The sequence below is a fragment of the Oncorhynchus masou genome, chromosome 30, assembly GCF_036934945.1.
Source record: "Oncorhynchus masou masou isolate Uvic2021 chromosome 30, UVic_Omas_1.1, whole genome shotgun sequence".
Taxonomy (NCBI): domain Eukaryota; kingdom Metazoa; phylum Chordata; class Actinopteri; order Salmoniformes; family Salmonidae; genus Oncorhynchus; species Oncorhynchus masou.
This window is the reverse complement of record NC_088241.1, coordinates 14,292,273-14,313,715: the sequence shown is the minus strand read 5'-3', so window position 1 is coordinate 14,313,715 and position 21,443 is coordinate 14,292,273.

Sequence of the window (21,443 nt, the reverse complement as noted above, 5' to 3'; positions counted from 1 at the left end):
ATATGGAACACACTGGACATAGGTCTATAATGTCAGTTAGATATGGGACACACAACAAACAAATATTTCATATGTAGACACACATCTCACAAAAAGAGAAAGGTCTATAATGTAAAAATATGGGACACACTGACATTTCCAAGAAGTAGCCTAGATTCACATCACAAAAAGAGAAAGAGTAAAAAAGACATTCCCAAGAAGTAGCCTAGATTCCACACTATTTAGCGAACGTGACCAGACTTGCAGGGCCGTGGTTCCCAAGGACATTACTACTTTAAAAAAATCGCTCAGTTTATCCAGATCACAGATGGAAAGCATGTGCAAATTAAAATAGTCTGGTAGAAAGTGACAAAGAAGTGAACTTGCAGTAGGCCTAAAGTGTGTTTGTTTCCATGAAGCTCCAGGGACCACTCATTTTATGGTGGGCGGGCGGCCCTTCCCACAAATAGGCTAATTGATGGATTGCTGATTTCTTGCTTTCCAACATTCCCAGAACATGAGATTAGTCTGAGGTTACAGCCAGAGTCAGCACTGAGTTTAAGTGGCATAGGCGGTTGCCCAGGGCCCCTGGCCGGCTGCTAGGAACTCAGCCGGGGTCTCAACTTACTGTTGAGAGTTAGAATAGTCGAATACACAAGGTGGAAATTTGTTTGTGCATCAGCAGTTTTCCTCATACATCAGTCTCTGACTGTCACTCAATTAGCATGTCAGCTAACATTTTTTAGATAAATTAGTTAGTAATTAGTAATTAAATTAGTCTACCCAGCAGCTATCTAAACTTGCAGTAATCGTAGCTGAATTACCGACCAGGCATGATGGGACCCTGATCTCCAGAGGGACCACATTGATTTTTGATCGTTATTAACATAAGTTAAGACAAAATGTGTAGAATTTCAGGAAATTTAAAATGGCAAAAAAATTCTCCACCCCGTGGCAAAATGTTAAGAATGACAGAAAACTTGCTTTAAAAATGTTACGTTTTCTCTATGCCCCATTCTCTGGCCACTGGAAGCTGGCCAAAGTGTATTTCTGAGGATGCATTCAGTAGGTAAACTAAAACCACAGACTTTCAGATAACATTGTGATGTTCCTGGAGCACTCAACACATCACATCTCTTTGTCTACTGAACTGTTTTTGTTGTTAGCCACTGGGAGAGATTAGCATTTCAGTGCAGTGGATTGGTTGTCAACAAGAACATCACATCAGTTCAGTTCCCACAACTTTTTTCGTCCATTAGTGTATTAAAAATAGAATAAAAAAACAGAGACATTGGAGAGACAAAGATGCATGTGGTTGGGAGATAAGGCAGCGCACAGGGCTTAGGAAACACCTAACCTTCACAGTACTGCAATAAACAATAGCATGTGACTTAAGAGGATTTACATAAGATGAGAGCCCTAATCAGTAGGAGACAAGCCAATGAGGCAGCAGTGGCATCTTGTTACTAACAGAAACTCTCGATGCGGCATGAAGAAAGTTCCGATTCAGGGTGGATTTAGAAAGCTGCCGTTGAGCCTTGTTGTTCTTCCCTGTACTACACAGGTCAGGTGTAACTTAAAAAAAATATATATATATCCTGGGAACGCTAAACCGAACATAGGGTGATATGAATTCAAAAGTGCCAAAATGGCCATTGTCCTTCAAAGTGATTTGATTGTTTTTGGTTTTAGCTCAGAATGTCCACATTTTTCCAATGTCTGTAATACTTATTATTTACTGGTATAATAGTTCAACTTTTCCCATTTCAATTCAAAATGTTCTGGCAAAACAGAAAATGCTTCAACTATTTCCAAATCCTATTGATCCCCTTCATTACCTCTGTGTGCTCTAATAAAGGGGGATCCTGCTTCTTCCTGGTACCTCAGTCTCTTTTCTACTTCTTTAGCATCTTTTTCTATGCTTACAGATGTCTACAAAATCGTCTTTTGAAAGAATGCACATTAAGGGGAAAGCTAAGAGTACCCCCATATGTTTGCATGCTCACTCTGATTCATCTTCTGTTATATGTTCTTTGTCCCATCATGTTTCAGAAGTGGTAAGAAAACACAGGCATCCATAGACCCAGGCTGGTATTGTAGATTGCATTTCCACTAATTGTTGCCCAGATGGCAGTGTTCTCTTCAGATTGAAAAGACATTGAAAATATTCATATACATTTGACTCATTCTTTCATAATTCTGAAAACATGGACTACCGTAAACAAACCGACGAATGTTTCAAATGATTCCACATTTTAATTACATGATGGTCCTATTTATGTCGAATTATCTTAATTAACCTGAGTAAACGTAATACCTAGACTACAGTAAAGAAATATCTCTATATTGTGTTGGTTATATTGTAATCATTAATTTCTTTGATATATATATAAAAAAAGCTGAACTGGATTTAAAAAGTTATTCCTTATTTCACTAAAACCCTTGGACACACAATCTCAGATACTGAAATAGAGATTTCAAATGATCAGTCCTCCATACAAAATGATCTATCAATTATCTCTAGATGATCTGTAATCGATAGAACTAAGTGGAAAAAAATTCCATAAGGCATCAAATTGAGCAGGAAATGATGTAATATTCCCTGGGACTGTATGGAGGTGAAAACATTGCGACAACAGTACTTCAAAACATTTGTCAATCACATTGTTGCAGCTCAAGCATCACAAGGCAGGCAGCTGTTAAGCAGACTCTAAAAATGTTAAGCTTCCAACAATGGAGAGGCAGAAAATGTGAAGGGAAACAATTAAATTACGCCTTGCATGAAGTTTGCTTTTCATTTTGTGAGGCAAATTTAGTGCCATGGCTAATCATTATGCTGTTGAACACGATTTGCAAAAATATTCAAGAGCTTTATGTGCCTCACTGCCCCTTCTGTATTGAAAAATAATGGGCCTCTATCCAATTAAAACCTGCATTAAATCTCTAAAGTATTACATGCACTTTAGCAGTATCTCTCTGATGAGGCTTTTCTGTATGTGCAGATGCTGACAGAGCCTCAGAAAGGAGAGCTTTTTGACTGACTGCTCTCTCTATTCCAGGGCTTGGATTGTATTGATACAGTGTTCAAACCCCTTCACTGAACCCCTGTTCTGAACCATGTTTAGTTAGCCTACTCTGTGGAATGAGAAATGATGCATGTGATACTGCACTGTACTGTAGTCAAGGAATAAAGCATGATATGATATGATTTTTTATATGATTTTATATGATTTGATTTGATATGATATGATATGATTTGATATGATATGATTTGATATGATATGTTTTCTTTAGCTTGAACATAACCTTATTAACCACCCTATTTTTATAATAATTGTTGTATTTTCAAACCAATTAAATTTCAACACATTTCTTGATAGTCTTACTTGAACGAGAGCAGAATGGCCAACTATTCCAAAACATAATGTGAGTCATTGTTCTGTAATCAGGGCAACATTCCAACATGTGAAAAGATGATTTATGTGACCATCTGCTTTGTTTGATCTTAAATTCATTACATTTTTTTGGTAGCTGAATTTAATACAGGCCCCATTCAAAAAAATACAAAATCTTGAAAGGTGATGATGGATATGCCCCCAGTATAGATCGATCCCCTTCACTAGTACCATTGCATTTTAAATCCACTGCCTCATTTCTCATTGATAAAGTGACCAAATATGAGAACACATAACAGACAGCTACTGTAGATGTTCAACAACCTCACTATCTACTCATGTTAATTAAAAGATTTGCAACTACACGTGTCTGAAGATAATCAAAATGTCTTCTCCTCTCAGTCCCAGATGTCTCCACGCTGCTGCAGAGCTCGTTTGCTGCAGCAATCTCATGTTTATTTAGAATTAATCAATCTACCCACAATTGAGTTAATTAATTAGTGTTTTAATGCTACACTTATAATTGCAAGGCAGATGAATCCGTAGACAAAGCAATCAAATTAATGCAGCAAATATAACCGATTATTGTTGTTCAAACTTCTATGTTACAAGAGGGTTTGGATCAGGGTGTTTTTCCAACCACTAGATGGCACCATTGAGTAACATTTCAACTGGTTTGTCCCCTGTCACAACTTGAATATCCACACAATTTGCAGTCCTAGTGTCCTTATTGAGTTAGTTTACATATATATAGGCTGATGTAAGATATATGGGGACCTTTATGACACCTGCAGTTACAGATGCATGTCTACTTGTCTTTACATTGATGGGCAACCAAAGGAAGGATTATGTAAAGGTCGATGTACTTCTCAACCAGACAGTGTCAAGAGCAATAACACCCTGTTTTAAAAAGAAATTGTGATATTTACATTTTTATCATGTGGAAATCAAAGAGGACATTTCCCAGTGCCTTTAAGTTGACATAATATTTAATCTGCTTTCTCCGTGAGGTATGAAACATGAGCTCACGTTTCCTCTAAATGTCACAGGGTTTGTGTTCTCTCCAGGAAAATATTCACAAAGGATTGGTAGTGCTGAGCAGAGCACTCTATTTGATTTAGTCCATGCAGTATTAAATACTTCATAATAAAATTTCCACAAATTTGAATTCCCAACATATTGATTCTATATACACGGAGTGTACAAGACATGCTCGCATGCTCTTCCCATGACATAGACTGACCAGGTGAAAGCTCCTATCCTTTATTGATGTCACTTGTTAAATCCACATCAATTAGTGTAGAATACAAGTTAAAGAAGGATTTTTAAGCCTTGAGACAATCGAGACATGGATTGTGTATGTGTGTCATTCAGAGGGTTAATGAGCAAGACAAAAGATTGAAGTGTCTTCAAACCCGGTATGGTAGTAGGTGCCAAGCGCACCGGTTTGAGTGTGTCAAGAACTGCAACGCTACTGCGTTTTTTTTAACGCTCAACAGTTTCTCGTGTGTATCAAGAATGGTCCACCACCCAAAAGACATCCAGACAACTTGACGTAACTGTGGGAAGCTTTGGAGTCAACATGGGTCAGCATCCCTGTGGAAAGCTTTCAACACCTTGTAGAGTCCATACCCCTACAAATTGAGGCAGTTCTGAGGGCAAAAGTTGTTCCTAATGTATTGTACACTCAGTGTATATGTCAAGGAAAGACAAGTTAAAGTTGTCAAATCAACTTTAATCCAACAATGACTACACACTTACAGCATTAAAATGATTTAATTTACTCTTGTGTTTTGTTGACATAGTTTGTATTGAGGTATTTTACTCAGTAATATCCAAATCTCCAACAGCACAGTCATTTTTTATTAAGAATTCAATGACTTCTGCCAAATTGTAATACTTTTGTTTACCAATGTTTATACATTTTCAGGCATTTCAGGCATTTTCTTGAATCCTTTCACACCCTCTTAGTGGAAAAAACCCCAATGATAATTCTCTGCTCCTTTTAGTTGATCATTACTGAAGATGTGCACAGATGGATATGATGTGATGAATAAGTACGCTATCGTTTTACTGCACTGCTCCACTCATATACTCTGCCCCACAGATTCCCTCAGACATACTCTGACTGAGAAGAGAAGTGTTTTGGAATGACATTTAGAATATCTGGAGACATAGATATATCACATGAAATATAGGTAACTTAAAAAAACACATTATAAATCACTGCCTTAAATATATGTCTGTTATAGTTATTTGGGTGTGTTAGTTACTAAATAGTTAGCTATTCACAATTATTCATATGTACACCTTCTGGTGTTAAAAAACCCACAGATCACCACTTTACTGTCCTTTCTTTTGGCTTTTCTCCGTCCTTCTGTCCTCCCTGTCCTGTTTTAAAAAGACAGCCCTGTAGAATCACAGCATTTCAACAAGTACATCACATTACTTTCCACATAACAAGTGGATGCAATGCTGTCTTCCCTCGTTTCTGGAGAGCAATGTCAGGCCCTTTCTTTTTACCGGTGAAGAGGAAATACAGGATTTAGAAACATTAGATGGTGTGTTGTAATGAGAGGTGTTGAAGACTGCATTGCATCACATACTCCACATTTACAATGTAATTCAGTGCAGCTGAGAGACTGTTTTTTTTATTGTGATACAGTTAAATAGTTTACTTATGACAATTTTGGAGCTTCATTTATTTAGCATTTCTTACATTAGTGCATGAATATGGAGATCTGTCTGTCTGCTGTTATTTTGCCATAGTACAGGAGAGAAGCTAAACAATGATCTCTGGACTACAGTGTCAGTGTATTTTTCTGTAAATACTTTCTGGATATGTTGTTTGGAATTAAAGTTTACATGTAGTGGTTTGTGTGTAGGCTACCACTCAGTCTGTACAAAGTGGGCATATGTTGTCTTTTTATAGCATACTGGTAACTATCTAAGCTTTAATACTTTGGGTTGTCGCCTGGCCCCCAATTCCCAGCATGCTTTGAAACATGTAAGTCTCTTTTCAATCAGTTTTCGAGCATAGCATCGATATTGGCTGTGTTTGTGGCAAGAGGAGGCGCTTTGGCGGCTTGATGTGAGAGAACTGTCATGGGAGGTTTCAGCTTGACCCAGCTTAAACACACCAATGAAAAGAAGAGGAAACAAAAAAAAACGACTATATTTAACCAAATCTGCGGCTTACTCCCTAAAACACACGATAATGATATCCTCTTAACGTGCCATGAACACTGGTGTATCACAGCTCTCATGGCAGCGGCAGCCAGCATTCAAGATGGCAGAAAACAACAACAACAATTAGAGCCGTGAGACCATTGTTCTCTCCCTCTCAATTCACCTTCAGTTGTTTTCTCAAGAATAGTAACATTATAATGAACATGGTGACAACAATAATTAACTAAAACCTTACAGAGGATCATTTTCCATGATGAAATACTGTTGAATGTGAAACTCTATTTAAGTAATATGTTTGTAAAATGGCGTTGACAGACATGGCAGCTCTGCTTCGAGCTTCTATGCATACTACTAAAATATTTCCTTATGATTGTCAGTTGTTTTAGAATCCATTACTAGCTCTTTCCTAGGTGTTTGATAACATCTCATCACAAGAGCAAGAACAGATCTTTCCTTCATGAGTTTTACAGTGTATTTGTTCATTATTAGGTTAGCCAGAATAACTCTCTGACGGTTCCTCCCTCTCTCCCTCCCTCTTTGCATAACTAAAAATAGATATATCTTTCATGATGGGTTTCTTGTTGTTTTCCAGAATGTTAATTAGCGATTAGTTGGAATAATTCTCAAATTGTCTCTTTTCTCTCAGTGGAGGATAGTCTGTTATTTTAATTAAGCAGAGGTCAGATATATTAACTCAGCAGGAGAGAGTGGAGTGAAGCGGTGGAAACCAGCAACAACTCTGTATTGTACCACATCTCTGCCACGCACGTTTCTAATTTCTACCCCCCTGATTCACAGTTGATGGAATGGAAGAATCTTTGGGGTGGTATGGTGGCTGGCGAGGGGGGAGTTTTGTTTCATGTTTTTGTTGCTCACTGATTTTTTTTGATTAGTCATTTGATGCTGCTCCTCCCTAGTTTCCCCCTCCTCTGACTGGGACAATGATATGCTGCTCCCCCCTAGTTCCCCCCTCCTCTGACTGGGACAATGATATGCTGCTCCCCCCCCCTCCTAGTTCCCCCCCTAGTCCCCCTCTGACTGGGACAATGATATGCTGCTCCCCCTAGTTCCCCCTCCTCTGACTGGGACAATGATATGCTGCTCCCCCCCCCTAGTTCCCCCCCTCCTCTGACTGGGACAATGATATGCTGCTCCCCCTAGTTCCCCCTCCTCTGACTGGGACAATGATATGCTGCTCCCCCTAGTTTCCCCCTCCTCTGACTGGGACAATGATATGCTGCCCCCTAGTTCCCCCTCCTCTGACTGGGACAATGATATGCTGCTCCCCCTAGTTTCCCCCTCCTCTGACTGGGACAGTGATATGCTGCTCCCACCTAGTTCCCCCTCCTCTGACTGGGACAATGATATGCTGCTGCCCCCTCTGACTGGGACAGTTCCCCCCCACTCCTCTGACTGGGACAATGATATGCTGCTTCCCCCCTCTGAGTTCCCCCCTCCTCTGACTGGGACAATGATATGCTGCTCCCCCTAGTTCCCCCCCTCCTCTGACTGGGACAATGATATGCTGCTCCCCCTAGTTCCCCCTCCTCTGACTGGGACAATGATATGCTGCTCCCCCTGGGAGTTCCCCCCCTCCCCCTCTGACTGGGATGATGATATGCTGCTCCCCCTAGTTCCCCCTCCTCTGACTGGGACAATGATATGCTGCTCCCCCTCCTCTGACTGGGACAATGATTCCCCCCCCTAGTCCTCTGACTGGGATGATGATATGCTGCTCCTCCCTAGTTCCCCCCCCTCCTCTGACTGGGACAGTGATATGCTGCCCCCTCCTCCCTAGTGCTGCTCCCCCTGCCCACTCCTCTGACTGGGACAATGATATGCTGCTCCCCCTAGTTCCCCCCTCCTCTGACTGGGATGATGATATGCTGCTCCCCCCTAGTTCCCCCCTCCTCTGACTGGGACAATGATATGCTGCTCCCCCTAGTTCCCCCTCCTCTGACTGGGACAATGATATGCTGCTCCCCCTAGTTCCCCCTCCTCTGACTGGGACAATGATGATGCTGCTCCCCCTAGTTCCCCCTCCTCTGACTGGGACAATGATATGCTGCTCCTCCCTAGTTCCCCCCTCCTCTGACTGGGACAGTGATATGCTGCTCCTCCCTAGTTGCCCACTCCTCTGACTGGGACAATGATATGCTGCTCCCCCCTAGTTTCCCCCTCCTCTGACTGGGACAGTGATATGCTGCTCCCCCTAGTTCCCCCTCCTCTGACTGGGACAATGATATGCTGCTCCCCCTAGTTCCCCCTCCTCTGACTGGGACAATGATATGCTGCTCCTCCCTAGTTCCCCCTCCTCTGACTGGGACAATGATATGCTGCTCCCCCCTAGTTCCCCCCTCCTCTGACTGGGACAATGATATGCTGCTCCTCCCTAGTTCCCCACTCCTCTGACTGGGACAATGATATGCTGCTCCCCCTAGTTTCCCCCTCCTCTGACTGGGATGATGATATGCTGCTCCCCCTAGTTCCCCCTCCTCTGACTGGGATGATGATATGCTGGGACTGATATCCCTAGTACCCCCTCCTCTGACTGGGATGATGATATGCTGCTCCCCCCTAGTACCTCCCTCCTCTGACTGGGACAGTGATATGCTGCTCCCCCTAGTTCCCCCTCCTCTGACTGGGACAATGATATGCTGCTCCCCCTAGTTCCCCCTCCTCTGACTGGGATGATGATATGCTGCTCCCCCTAGTTCCCCCTCCCTCTGACTGGGATGATGATATGCTGCTCCTCCCTAGTTTCCCCCTCCTCTGACTGGGATGATGATATGCTGCTCCCCCTAGTTCCCCCTCCTCTGACTGGGATGATGATATGCTGCTCCTCCCTAGTACCCCCTCCTCTGACTGGGATGATGATATGCTGCTCCCCCTAGTTCCCCCTCCTCTGACTGGGATGATGATATGCTGCTCCCCCCTAGTTCCCCCCTCCTCTGACTGGGATGATGATATGCTGCTCCCCCTAGTTCCCCCCTCCTCTGACTGGGATGATGATACAGCCCCACGCAAGACTCCTGACGAGAGGCTCCCAGTAGTGTGGTAACGTTTACTCACAGGCCAGTTAGAGAGAGAGAAGGGGGAGGGGGCGGGGGGGAGGGGTCATGGGGGAAAGAGGAGTGAGAAAGGAGGGAGACAGATGGATAGAGGGAGAGTGAGAGAGGTAGAGAGAAAGGGAGCGAGCAAGATGGGGAGACAGAGAACAGTCTCCAGCTTGATCAGACTATTAATCAAAATGTCTTGGTCTTATCGCAGTTCAGATCTTTTGACAACCTATAGCTTTTCTCATTGCATTATGGCAGTCCTCCTCACGACAACCAGATAAATAAATCCAAATGTAATTTAGCCAGGTTTCCCCTCGCTGACTTCTAGATGTGGAACACATCAAACTACTTTGGCCAACTTCCTCTGAGTTGTTGACCTTCATTCTTTCAGAACCCCATGCTCAGACAGGTTGGTTTGAGGTGACATGAAGTCAATGACTGTAATAGTGCATAGCAAGAGTTCAACACTCAATTAGAAATGCAAAAGTCCTATTGAAACCTGAGAGCATCAAAGTCCATGAACTGGTTGGTCACAGACACAGAGGGAAATGCCTCTTCAAGTGTCCACTTAGTAGGTCAAACTAAATCCAAGTAAAGGGTGCTTCTGTCACGCCCTGACCTTAGAGATCCTTATTATTCTCTATGTTTGGTTAAGTCAGGGTGTGACTCGGGTGGGAAAGTCTATGTTTTCTATTTCTTTGTTTTTGGCGGAGTCTGGTTCCCAATTAGAGGTAGCTGTCTATCGTTGTCTCTGATTGGGGATCATATATAAGTTGTCATTTTCCTTTTTGGTTTTGTGGGATCTTGTTTTCTGTTTAGTTTCTTAGCCTTACAGAACTGTGCGCTTTAGTTTTTTTGTCTTTGTTATTTTGTTTTGGTGTCATCAATAAAAAGACGATGTAGTCCTACCATGCTGCGCCTTGGTCCACTCTTCATTCTACAAACGAGAGCCGTTACAGCTTCTCTGCCTGGCCTGCAGGCTATTAGAATCAGCAGGTTGTTGTCCCCTGCACCGACAGACAGGGCCTCAGCGAACGCTGACTGACTGACACACGGGACCGATAGTGAGATCTAGCAGGTGCATTTGACTTGCATTCCTCTGATCTGTAGCAACACCAGCAGGCTTGTCTTCTTAGCTCACCCTGTAATAAGCTGCTTCAAAGATCAGTATGTACTGATAACATCTGGAGTATGTCGTTTTTCCCTTTCAGAGAGATTTTTTTATTTTCTCCCACTTTTTGGGGTTTTAAGAAAATGTCAGTTGAATCATATCTTAATGCTTTGATAATGGGTTCTTTTACATGCTCGGAGCCGAACAGTTACTTCAGTGTCTTAAGTATCCAGTAAACGGAAGAAATGAGACAGTCTTTTAAATGAAATTTGCTCAGGCCTTGCTTTGCCAGAGTGGGTGTAGCTGGAGCCCTATGCAACCCTAGTAACCGGAAGGTTGCAAGTTCAAATCCCCGAGCCGACAAGGTACAAATCTGTCGTTCTGCCCCTGAACAGGCAGTTAACCCACTGTTCCTAGGCCGTCATTGAAAATAAGAATTTGTTCTTAACTGACTTGCCTAGTTAAATAAAGGTTAAAAATAAATTAAAAATTAAAAACTTGAACATCATGCAGAGACATTTCATTGTTTCATGAAGAATTATAGCCAATCAAATTGGACGAGTATCTGTAAATGACAGTGTTGTAAGAGCAAATAGTGAGGTTACTAAGTGGAGTATGAACAGGCTAGAATCCTACAACACTACAAGGATTTGAAACACTATTTGTGTTGATGGTAATCTATAAATATAGGTCGCAAATGATGTGCTAACAATAGAAAAATACTGATATAAATGGTACCCACTAATGAATAACTCTATTGCGTATTGAGGGACAGAAACGTGGAGCTGTGAGTGTTGGAGCCTGCAGGTGCAAATCCAGCTGCTAGACTTCTGCACATGTTTTCCTCTGTTCTGTCAGTCAAAATGACAGGCAGGTGAGAGACACACACACACACACACACACACACACACACACACACACACACACACACACACACACACACACACACACACACACGATCAGAACAAGATATATGCAGCATGCCAAGAAGGAGCGAGCTTATTTCCCCTTTGATTATTACAGAGAGAATGTTATTCAGGTGAAACCAAATTCAAATTCATTGCAACTTCACTTATTTCAGAATAACAAAATACTGCACAGCAATTTCACACTATTGCAGTATAAGGCCAGAAGCATGTGCAGTTTTGAATAGACCAGGGGAACTCGTGGCACTACCACCCACTTAAGTCATTTAAACAGCGTGAGAGGGAATGGCCAGGGGGCATATTCAAACAGCCCTGTGGCGGTTCCATGTTACTGTCAGACCGACCGCAGAGCAGCGAGCCACAGACAGTCAGACAGTAGGAGCAGCTGCAGATTTGTCTTGACCTAGTTATCCTCAATGAATAGAAGAAATATAACTACCACAAACAATAACAAAAGTTTGATGGATAGAGACAGAGGCCTAATGGAGGATAGGGTTGGGGGAGTTCTAGTACAGAACATTACAGGGGGGGGGGGGGTCTGAGTAACATAACATTATCTGCATCTCAAAATGGATCCTTGACTAATTCTAGAGTCTGAGCTCCATACTCCCATGATGCTCTCTGGGAGGTGAGCTGGACTACTGGTGGTGGATGGGGGAAGGGGAGGGCCCTCAGTTCTTCTTCCATGGGACAACAGTGTAGCCCCTTTCCACTACCCCACACTAGATCATGTGTGGGTATCCCCTCTGCCCTGTACGACATCTTCAAGTCAAATCAATACTTTGTGAGGTGATGGACAACAGACGAGGCTCAACTAAACAAAACAAATGAATTTCCCCCTCGAATGTCACTTACTTACTATTCATAAACCGTCACCACAAACCGCTAGGCTAGGAGGATGTCCTTCATTCATCTTTTAATTAGTTGGTTTGCATTGGCTGCTGGTTCTGGAAGTGGCCGGGCAGGCGGGAGGATTTGGTGTTAATTTGCTGAAACACAGCCTGTAACCCAGTGTTGTACTGCTCCACGCAGGCTGCAGTCCCCTTTGATACAAGCTAACGGAGCCCCACCAAGCTACATAATATACAGCCCAATGAAAAGCCCACTAATTCCAAATCATCTTAAGGAGCGATGTGTGCAGAAAGAGAAAGAGCCATACAACGACTAAAAAGAAAAACGAGAACACAAAAACACCATATGATTTCTGGACATGAATCCCAGTGTGTTTCAACAGAATCATTGACTGTCATTTACAGTAACTGATTAAACGAGAGCTACTTCACACAGATTTGTGCACCAACTCAGTGGAGCCAAGAGAGGAAATATACAGCGAGATTGTGCTTCTTCTTGACATTGTAGGACACCTCCTTCATTTGCTCATAGATAGTGAGATCAGTGGAATTTGGTATGCTTGGCACATTGTTTATGTATAGTGCATCATAGGCTATAGTATCTTTTTGTTTGGTGTGAAACTAAGCAGTTGTACGGAATATTGTGTCCACTTCAAAAAGGCATAACAGTGATGTTCTGTTACATGAATATTAATTTACCAGCATTCATTTACCATACCACTGCTGGCATTCTCTATATGCAGTTTCTTTCTTTTGTGAGCTTGACCTGTCATTTGACCTCAGTAAACAGGAAGTTTGTTTCTCTCTTGGAAGAAGATCATGTTTGATTCTGCATTCAGTAACTTTGGAATAAAAATACATAAATAAACATTATTGTCACATACACCAGATTGATGCAGTGAAATGTGTTGTTTTACAAGGTCAGCCATAGTAGTACAGCACCTCTGGAGAAAATTAGCTTAAGGGCGCTTTGACAGAATTGTCACCTCGTCGGCCTGGGTATTGGAACTAGCGACCTTTCAATTACTGGCCCAACAGTCTAACCACTAGGCTAAGTGCTGCTCTATTTCTATCAATCTGTATCAATCTGCATCCGTCTTATACCTTTTACAGCATTGCCGGTATCTAACATACAGTTGAAGTCGGAAGTTTACATACACCTTCGCCAAATACACTTAAACTCAGTTTTTCACAAGCACTGACATTTAACCCTAGTAAAAATTCCCTGTGTTAGGTCAGGTAGGATCCCACTTTATTTTAAGAATGTGAAATGTCAGAATAATAGTAGAGAGAAGGATTTATTTCAGCTTTTATTTCTTTCATCACATTCTCAGTGGGTCAGAAGTTTACATACACTCAATTAGTATTTGGTAGCATTGCCTTTCAATTGTTTAACCTGGGTCAAACGTTTCGTGTAGTCTTCCACAAGCTTCCCACAATAAGTTGGGTACATTTTGGCCCATTTCTCCTGACAGAACTGGTGTAACTTTGTCAGGTTTGTAGGCCTCCTTGCTCGCACATGCTTTTTCAGTTCTGCCCACACATTTTCTATAGGATTGAGGTCAGGGCTTTGTGATGGCCACTCCAATACCTTGACTCTTGTTTTCCTTAAGTAATTTTGCCACAAGTTTGGAAGTATGCTTGGGGTCATTGTCCATTTGCAAGACCCATTTGTGACCAAGCTTTAACTTCCTGACTGATGTCTAGAGATGTTGCTTCAATATATCCACATCATTTTCCTTCCTCAGGATGCCATATATTTTGTGAAGTGCACCAGTCCCTCCTGCAGCTTCACGGTTGGGATGGTGTTCTTTGGTTTGCAAGCCTTCCCCTTTTTCTTCCTAACATAACAATGGTCATTATGGCCAAACAGTTCTGTTTTTGTTTCATCAGACCAGAGGACATTTCTCCAAAAAGTACGATCTTTGTCCCCATATGCAGTTACAAACCGTAGTCTGGCTTTTTTATGGCGGTTTTGGAGCAGTGGCTTCTTCCTTGCTGAGCGGCCTTTCAGGTTATGTTGAAATAGGACCCATTTTACTGTGGATATAGATACTTTTGTACGTCTTTCCTCCAGCATCTTCACAAGGTCCTTTGCTGTTGTTCTGGGATTGATTTGCACTTTTTGCACCAAAGTGCGTTTATCTCTAGGAGACAGAACGCGTCTTCTTCCTGAGCGATATGACGGCTGCGTGGTCCCAGTGTGTTTATACTTGCATACTATTGTTTGTACAGATGAACGTGGTACCTTCAGGCGTTTGGAAATTGCTCTCAAGGATGAACCAGACTTGTGGAGGTTTACCATTTTGTTTCTGAGGTCTTGACTGATTTCTTTTGATTTTCCCATGATGTCAAGCAAAGAGTGACTGAGTTTGAAGGTAGGCCTTGAAATACATCCACAGGTACACCTCCAATTGACTCAAATTATGTCAATTAGCCTATCAGCAGCTTCTAAAGCCATGACATAATTTTCGGGAATTTTCCACGCTGTTTAAAGGCACAGTCAACTTAGTGATAGTAGTGTTCTGACCAACTGGAATTGTGATACAGTGAATTCTAAGTGAAATAATCTGTCTGTAAACAATTGTTGGAAAAATGACTTTTGTCCTGCACTAAGTAGATGTCCTAACCGACTTTCCAAAACTATGTTTTTTTAACAAGGCATTTGTGGAGTGGTTGAAAAACGAGTTTTAATGACTCCAACCTAAGTGAATGTAAACTTTCAACTGTATTCTCTACCTACTTGCCTGATGTTGTGGATGGCTATTTTGGCTATTACTTTGTAAATATTGACATGATTATACATGCTGGCTAATGGCTCTATTTGGTTACTAACCCACTCATAGATGCTACCTAACTTTAGCGGCTTATTGATGATTGTATCTTCTGGCCGGAGGAGTTTTGTTAAGAGCCCCGACGCTCATTCGGGAACATTAAAAAGTATCGCTTGGAATACACGTTTGTAATCATAAGGATCTTTCATAACAGTGAGAAATAATTTTCAAAAAACGAAAGGTTAAATTACTAAACACCTTCATAGGGCTAATTCGGGTTAGTGTTTCCACACGGCCATATCTCCATGTTACAGCTCTTATTTACTCCGAACAGCTGTGTGTAAGCATAACTGGGGAAAAAGTGTGGTTCATCAACTACAGGAACACAGCGTACAGTCAGTATCTGTGTAAAGCTGCTACAGTAAGTGTTTTTTTAAAGATTATTTCTTGCTGATAGGAAAGTTAAGGGACATATCAGCATGTTTACAAAAAAAAATGTTTCGCAGCAATGATTATTGACTTTTCTAAACATTAAAACACAGCCTCGGAATTGTAAACCCTATGGATAATAAGGTTTTTGAGAGCTATTGGTTTACATACTGATACTAATGCTAGCTGATGCTAGCTATACTTACCTGTTCTTTTCTCATGCAGTACCATACTAGCTTTGTCAACAACAAATAATGTGGGATACTTTTGCTGTTATAGCTAACATAATATAATTGTTTGATAAATTAGACCAATAAAAAAAGGAGTATTAACATTTGAAGGATGATTAGTTAGTAATTTTAGGGAACGGATGAGTGAAACGGCAGCACTGGGCAGGGGCACCAACTTACAGTACACAGTGTTTATGGAGGACAGACTTCAACAGGGTCTTGTCATTGTCTCTCTAAGTGACAGAGCTGCAGTGGAGACGGGTCTAAAACTGGCCGGTGGGTTGTTTTTAGACTTGGCTGGAGGACAGAAAAGTTGCCAGCCTCACAACTAGGTCAGTTATAATGGTCTACGTGTCGGTGAGTCGGTGTGTTAGTATCACAGCATCTCTGACTTGTCCAACTCTTCACCCAGACTCTGTCCTACAGAGCTACTGTTCTGTAGGTCTTCTCTCCTAAACCCTAATCTAGCACACCTGGTCTAATTATTAGCTGGTTGATAAGCTGAATCAGGTCAGTTACAGCTGGGGTTGGAACGAAAACCTACAGAAGAGGTAGCTCTCCACGAACAGGGTTGGAAAGCTTTACCGTACCCTACAGTACTGTACACTCCCCAGCCTTTTACTGTGTCAAGTACAATACCACTAGGTCAGGACCACTATAGTTACTTATGAAAAGGAAATTAACAACATTAAACCGATCAACATTGATGTACATTAACCAAAGCATATTCAGTATACATTATTGCTATCCCCTAACCACCTCATTTTGTCAGGAAAATACAACCTTCCTCTATCCTATATCACTGGGGTTGCTCTTGAAAAGAATGTATATTTCTATAGACATATTATAGTCAAATCACAGATCATCATGACTGTTTGTTACCACTGTTACCTTTTACAGGTCAGAGACTCAAGAGGCAGAGCAAATGTCCATGATATAATTACTGTAAGAGATGTAGACGTGTTCATTAAGTAATGGAGAGTACAGGTTAGTGTATTTGTGTGATGATCCACTGTTAACGTACCTCGGCCTCCATCTCAACTCGGACAGGTAAACAATCTAATTGATTCCCACTGGTGCCTTGCTGGACTGCTTGTCATTATTTCCAGTTAAATGCGGTCCTATTCCCAGTGTTTCCAGAACAGACGAGCACATCATCTGTACCACTGAGAACATGTCAAGTTAGAGCGAGTAATTTGTGGTGCTGAATGACAAGTACCAAGTACAGACTCCTGCTCAGTACTCTGAGCGCTCATTAGACAACACATTTTCAGAAGTTACAGAGCTCCCATGTTTTTGTAGTTTTGTTGGGGAATAAACAAATATTGCTTGAATACTGCAATGTCATAAGAACGAGCAGAAGGAACTTAAACCTCAATTGACATGTCTCATACAACCGACTTTTTAGAACGTTGACAGCCATCTGTGTGGATTCTTTTCACTCCCACTAATGAGCTACTGGTTGAAGAGACCCAATCTACACAGGCCTGTCCCATGGGCCCAGTGCAGCTGCTGGGAACACATGCACACACGCACACACACACACACACACACACACACACACACACACACACACACACACACACACACACACACACACACACACACACACACACACACACACACACACACACACACACACACACACACAAATGCATGCTTTCACGCACACTCACACGCACACACACACATGCACGCCCATACAAAGACTATACCAGTTTCCTGCCATGTTTGAAAGTGTACTGTAGCTAACTTATATGTGAAGTCACACATTCATCTAAACTAAAAGTGAATGCATTGCACAAAACCCCATGGCAGTGGAGAGGAGAGCACAAAATGTTGTGTGAGTTCCACTGAGACTTAAATTATTTAACATACCTTCTGTGTTTGTGTGTATTGGTGTGCACCTGTGTTTGTGTGTCTGCATGTCTTTGCACGTGTGTGTTTCATAGGCCTATTCTTGTGTGAGAGAGAGAAATTCATTGTAAAGTGTGAAGGAATGTAGCCGTGGCGAGAATGTTATTAAGTCAAAGTTTGTCTATTGTCCCCCCCCCCCACACACACACACACTAATATTTCACACAACTTAATGCTATGACAATGAGCATAGCAGCAACTATTTGATCCCTATCATGTCTAGAAGCAGATGAGCTGGGATGCCAGCGACACAGCAGCTGAATAGGACTGACAGGAAGTGTCTAATCAATGTCTCCCAGGACTGGAGACCGAGCCGCTCGCCTTTGTTTCTTTTTGTAAATACAAGCCTCTTTAACATCACAATATAATCCATTATCTCACTCAGCAAGGTACATTTTGGGGAGTCGTCGTTGCACAAAACATACATTTTATTTTCCGTCTGCTTGGAGATCACTGGGTTGAGATCTAAAGTCATGCAAATGTTACAGGAGTGAAAAATACTGGCAAACGCATTTCTAATTATTCCATATCAGCAGATTTGCAAGGAATAGAATGTATTTATATTTTTTTAAAGAGAAGAGTTTATGATCAGTGAGAGCTTGGGCATGGCGCTGTTTAGGAATTCACAGCATTTTGATCTAATCACAAAATCAAAATATTCATGAAACACAATGATATCTCCGCTAGGCAGGCGGCCGGCCATTAATTTAGAAATCCAGGTAATTTATTAACTTTTATCAGAGGTTTAAAAAGCCTTCCACTGTGTTTGTAATGCAGGTTAGGAGAGAGGCAGTATTGTACAAGTGATTCCTGATGATTTATAATGGTGTGGGTGTGAGTGCAATTTGGACCAGGTATTCAATTAGAATGGATGTTTAATTTCAGCTTTGAGATATCCAGTTAAAAGTTATATTGAAATGGTATTTCCCTAGACACTACACACATATCTATTATCAGCATGTAGGCCACAGCACATTTGATAACTCTGGTTTTTGCTTCTATCATTGTTACACTGTAATGAGCCATCCTGGGTTTCATTCCCCCTTTTACTATAATTTACATTTACATTTTAGTCATTTAGCAGACGCTCTTATCCAGTGCGACTTTGTTAGTGAATTCACCATAAGATAGCTAGGTGGGACAACCACATACAGTCATAGTAGGTACATTTGTCCTCAATAAAGTAGCTATCAGCAAAGTCAGAGCTAGTAAAGGGTGAGAAATCAAGTGCAAGTGTTACAGTAGTTAACAAAATGCTTTTTGGGGGGTGAGAGGGGATGTTGTGGGTGTTGTATTTAAAATACTCTTTGAAGAGGTAGGGTTTCAGATGTTTTTGAAAGATGGACAGGGACTCTGCTGTCCTAGATTCAGGGGGAAGCTGGTTGCACCATTGGGGTGCCAGGACAGAGAAGAGCTTTGACTGGGCTGAGTGGGAGCTGCCCTCCTGTAGGGGGTGGGAGCCAGGAGACTAGAGGTTGCAGAACTTTTTGTATTTTTTATTTTACCTTCATTTTACTAGGCAAGTCAGGACAGAGAAGAGCTTGGACTGGGCTGAGTGGGATAGCGAGAGAGTTGGTCAGAGACAGCACGCTCAAGTGTTTTGGAGAGAAAAGAAAGAAGGGATACCGGGCTGTAGATTTTGACTTCAGAGGAGTCGAGTGTTGGTTTCTTAATTTATAAGTCAAAGGGGACACGGCCAGTGGTCAGGGATGAGTTGATGAGGGGAGGGGGGAAAAGGGGAGGAGGGGATGGGGTCAAGCGGGAAGGTTGTCAGATGGCCGGACCTCTCTAGTTGCAGGATTTCATCTGGAGAGAGAGGGGGGAAAGAGGTCAAGGCGTATGGTAGTTCTGTGTGAGTGAGACAAGTGGGCTCAATAGGCTGAGTGAATGACGAACGGATGTCGCCAACCTTCTTTTCAAAGGGGGTTGACAAAGTCATCCGCAGAGAGGGAGGCTAAAGTGGGAGGTGGTGGAGGATTAAGGATGGTAGAGAGCTGGAAAATAGTTTCCTAGGGTTAGAGGCAGAAGCTTGAAATGTAGTGATAGAAAGTGGCTTTAGCAGAAGATACAGAGGAAGAGAAGGTAGAGAGGAGGGACTGGAAGCATGATAGAACCTCCAAAATTGTAGCTAAGCTGCCCGCAGCCCTGTTCGGTCAGCAGCCCTGTTCTGTAAGCAGCCCTGTTCTGTAAGCAGCCCTGTTCGGTATGCAGCCCTGTTCTGTATGCAGCCCTGTTCTGTATGCAGCCCTGTTCGGTATGCAGCCCTGTTCTGTATGCAGCCCTGTTCTGTAAGCAGCCCTGTTCTGTAAGCAGCCATGTTCTGTAAGCAGCCCTGTTCTGTATGCAGCCCTGTTCTGTATGCAGCCCTGTTCTGTAAGCAGCCATGTTCTGTAAGCAGCCCTGTTCTGTATGCAGCCCTGTTCTGTATGCAGCCCTGTTCTGTAAGCAGCCCTGTTCTGTAAGCAGCCCTGTTCTGTATGCAGCCCTGTTCTGTAAGCAGCCCTGTTCTGTAAGCAGCCCTGTTCTGTATGCAGCCCTGTTCTGTAAGCAGCCCTGTTCTGTAAGCAGCCCTGTACTGTAAGCAGCCCTGTTCTGTATGCAGCCCTGTTCTGTATGCAGCCCTGTTCTGTATGCAGCCCTGTTCACTCAGCTACAGAGCAGGAGGGGAATGCCGACCAGAAGGAAAGGGGAAATAGATCTTATTTCTTAAAGGTCCAGTGCATTCAAAATCCTGTGTTTTGTATCATATTGTACAACAGATTAATGACACTAACACTGTAAATATGTTTCAAAAATTTGATCAGTGTCTTTTCTTGGTGGTTGCTGGTTGAAAATACAATCTACACAGAACCTTCTAATCAGCAGGTTTGAATGGGCGGGAGTTTTAGCTTTCCATGATGATATCACCATGCAGAAGATTGATTAATGGACCAATAAGAGTTCCAACCCTCTCTGGCAATAACATCTAGTATTCTGTTTTTCAACCTCTCCATTCCGACCATTTCCAGACAGTCCTAGCAAAATTATTGCTTGACAAATAGTTTTTTTCTAAAAAGCCATTTTTGCCCATTTTAATGGAAATCTATTTCAGTAAAGCACCTAATTTTTACCCAGAAATTAATTGATATTGCTACAAAAAATATATACTCGCATTAATAAAACATAAAGGGGGGTTGAAAGACTTTCACCTCTGCCCCCCACCATCCCCCAAACCCAATCCTCCTCCTCTTCATCGTCATCATCATCATTATTGTCATCTTACTGTCTAAACTGGCCTGGTAGGTTGACTATATGTCATACTGTATGCGAGCCTGAGCTATAATGTCAAGTTCCACGTCCACTGAGTATCCTACACTTCCTGTGTGGTTTCAGGGAAGGACAACTCCAACCTCCACATTACACATAACAGCTACATACACACACACACACACACACACACACACACACACACACACACACACACACACACACACACACACACACACACACACACACACACACACACACACACACACACACACATACATACACACACGCAGACACACAGTCATTAACATGCTCTACTGTACTTATTTAGGGAATA